Below are 3,813 nucleotides of genomic sequence, written 5' to 3' on the forward strand. Positions count from 1 at the left end.
TTCCAATAGGGTCACCTTGGATTTTGTATTTTTGTATCCAAAGGGAAGTTCTTTAGGAATCATAAAGTCAACTTTGATTCATCCTGGCAATGGGTCATTCTGGTTTTAATGGGTACTTTTGGGATAACTTTGGTTACAGTTCCTTCAAAATATTCAATGCTGATGTCTTCAAAAATGACTGTTCCTTGAGGCAAAAGTCTGACATCTGTTGCAACATCTGTGGATCTTTGCCTAGGAACAGCTGACTCTCTCGTTTCAGTTGAAAAACTTTCCTGACGTCAGGTTGTCTGTGGTCCTGGCCCTATGTGGGTCTCACAGATCACACTTCACTGGTGATGACGGGGATGGGCCCTCTGTATTTCCTCATGGTGGTCGGTCATTTTGGGAATGCCCACTTGATCCTCCGGTCGCCCCAAGCATCCAGGAAGCTTTTTTTTCTGGCCCAGGTTTTCTCTCTGTCCTCTCTCTTACTCTTTCTCTGACTCCCATCTTGCCCTTACAGCATGGGAACTTCCTTGTCCCTGCTGGCTCATTCTCCCTTGTGGTGCCTCTTAGATAATTTGGAAACCCTGAGCCTGGCCCCTGATATTAAACTGAATAGGCTCATAAAATTCTGTACCCAGGACGTGCCTACATACCCCTTAGACAACCAAATCGTTTGACCCACGTGTGGGTCTCTGGATCCCAATTTACTCCAGGATCTTTTAATTACTGTGAGTGATCAAAGAAGTGTAACAGGATTCCTTATGTGGAGGCTTTTTCCTTGCTTCGATCTCATCCAAATTTCTGCACCCAATGCAAGCCTCAACAGCTACTCCTTGCTCTCAAACCACCTTCCTCCTCTTCTCCACTCTCTGCCTCCACACCTTCTCTTCCTCCTTCCTCTTCTCTGCTCTCCACCTCCACTTTTGACCCAGCTGATGAACTGCCTCATACTGCTCTCCCCTGCCCTCATCCCTACTTTCCCCACTTTCACCTCCTCCCTCTTCCCCATCTTCTATATCTGTGGCTTCTTCTTCAGACACTTCTCCTCTTCCTCCCAATACTTTTGCACAAACTCCTACCACTTCCGTTCCTTCCATCCCAGTCCCTCCACCTCAGTTTAGTCCACCCGCCACACGTTCAGCCACCCATTCGCACACTAATACAGCACCTAACCCACAAGTCACCACATCTCATCACCAGACTCAAAGTTCACGTCCTTGGGTATATCCCATAATCTCCAGGAAGAGGAAGTTTAATCAGTCTCTACTGCATAGCCTGTACCCTTTCAGATATGGCTGAAACAAATATCTCTGCAGAGTTATTTTAAAGCACACTAGGAAAGAGGGGGTATTGCTTTAAATTGTTCTTTCCCACGGATAGATAAATCTGTAACAATCACATAAATAATGTACAGAATTGAAACAACTACTTCACCTTTCAACTCTTTCTTTCTTTTTTAAAGATGATTTCAGATTAATTCTCAAAGTGCAAATCTGGATATAAAATATTATAAGAGTAAGGAAAAATTAAGCCCCCTCATCTATCCCCCACCCTCCACTATGAAGCTGATTTGATTGCTCTCTCTGGCATTTGTGCCCTTCCACCTCATACTTTAAGATAATCATTTTTCAGCTAACCTAGCCAAGTCCCATGGCTCCTGATGGTGAGGGCCAGCAGCTCGTATTTTTCCCTAAGCCCTGTGGAGATGTCAGGCATTTCTTTCAGCAGGGACTTGGTGTGGACCAGCATCCTGCTGGCTATCCTCTTGCTGGCCCTGCTTGAATTTGTTTTCCAGCTCAGTGAGGGACTTGTCGGAGTTGGAGTAGGCATCCCTGATCTGGTGGGACTTCCACCTCAGATACTTGCCATAACTCTCTTCCCAATCCAGGTCGTAGGAAATGCTCTTGCTGATGCCCTCCAAGACGCACCCAGCATCCTCCACCTGGCGGCCCAGCATGGTGAACTCCTCTCTAAGGTGAGAACTCATCAAGCTACTGGCCTGGGTCCCTTCCCCTTGGGAGCAGCGCCCATGGTCACTCACCCTGAAAAGCAGGTGGCACTTCTTGGGGTCATCGTTCTCCTCATAGTCCCCGTTGGGCACGAAGTAGTGGTGCAGAGTCCCATTGGACATTTCTGGGTAGAGAGGACCGTCAAAGTAGCCCTGACACAGGTGGCAGAGGAAACCCATTCAGAGGAACTTTGGGACCATCATTCTGAATATTCAGGAAGACCAGGGACCCCAGGAGAAGACTCTTTTGTCCAAGAACAAGGAAAGGGGTCCTCTTGGGAGTCAGCGCCTTCCTGAGACAGTGTCCTCCTCAGTCCCTGTTGGCTAACTGCACCGTGGTCCCTGGACCCCAGCAGGCTTCATGTGGCTGTGGGCGACAGGGCCTGGGTAGCACTGCCCTGCAACGGCGCAGGGTGCACCTCGCTCTGCATTTGCTCAGTGACTGGAACTACCACTCTCTTGCAGTCCAGATGGGATCACAGGGCAGAGGGGAGAAGACCTCCTGCAGAGTGCTGCAGGTCGCTGGCTCCATTGTCCCTTGCTCCAGGGAGATGGAGCAGTGTAGCTAGAAAGAAGCTCTTGCTTTTAGACACTTTCAACTTCTGGACTGGGTGGGAATATGGAGGGAGCTTTTCCTTTGGCTAAAGATCCTAAGGATCTCTGGGCTCTCAAATTACAGCTGGTTTCATCACTACGAAGCCAGGGAACAAGTTTGAAGAGAAACCTCTCAACAGGTCTCTGTTATTAAAGGTACAGGGTCTCTTTTTAAAGATTGGAAGGAGACATCCTGAAAAACAGAATTCAGCTTGAAGGAGGAAATGAGAAGAGAAAAAGTAAAATTTCTGCAACAAAAAGAGAGTTTTGCTATTAACATAATGCAGTGAAGGGTGATTACTCTGGAGAAATACCATTTCATAAGGTTAAATAAATATCAGGTTGGATTTGTGGAGTAAACCTATTTTCATCTTTAAAATAATTGGCCTTAAAACCAAATTTGAAGTGTTGGAAATGACAGTTTTGCTTACAAATGCTTAGTTAAAATTTATAAAAACAAAACTTTCAGAGCAATAGGAATAGAAAAGTGATTTACACACCATTGCTCATAGGCATATGACACACACACACACACACACACACACAAAAAAAAAAAAAAAAACCTGCGAATGGAATTTTTCCTATTTAATACATAAGAGGACAACTGAGATCTTCATTTAACTTTTATGGAAAACCATCCATACGGAGCTCCTTTACTGATTCTTTAACCTAAGACTTTACAGCTATTGCCTCTTTTGAAGTACTTTGAAGATTTTGGAGAGTACAGGATTGGCAGAGTTATCTTCATTTTCCAAAAGGGAATAAAAAAGTGTAGGATGTTAAACAAATTGTTTATAGTCATACACACTAGTTAAACTATTAATGTACAGAGTCTTTTAATTTCATTTGGAAGAAATCCTTACTTTTTCATGAGGCAGTTAGTTTCTTATTTGTGAATTTACTAGCAAATGTCCATTTTACAGGCCATTTATTTGCTCAATAAATTTTTTTAGCATTTATTCTGTTCCAGATTCTATTTTAGATACTGAGGATGGAGCAGTGAACAAAAACAGAGACAGATAATTGTCCTCCTAGAGCTTTCATTATGGAAGATGGAGAAACAATCAGTGTAATAAAAATAAATACAATGTTTGTATGATAGAGGGTGGTATGGCTGTAGAAAAACAAACAAAACAAAACAGGGAATAGGTGAGAAAGAGAAGCAGTACATCTATTTCTTTTTTGAAATGTAATCTAATGATTCATGTTGATTGGCCAGTGTTCCC

General features: G+C 43.8%; 1 pseudogene; it reads right to left on the reverse strand.

Annotated features, from left to right (window-relative positions):
- Nucleotides 1-1,590: 1,590 nt before the first annotated feature.
- On the reverse strand, nt 1,591-2,197 carry LOC143387198 (fin bud initiation factor homolog; annotated as a pseudogene).
- Nucleotides 2,198-3,813: the final 1,616 nt, after the last annotated feature.

This window comes from Callospermophilus lateralis, unplaced genomic scaffold (genome assembly GCF_048772815.1).
Source record: "Callospermophilus lateralis isolate mCalLat2 unplaced genomic scaffold, mCalLat2.hap1 Scaffold_63, whole genome shotgun sequence".
In the NCBI taxonomy this organism is placed as follows: Eukaryota; Metazoa; Chordata; class Mammalia; order Rodentia; family Sciuridae; genus Callospermophilus; species Callospermophilus lateralis.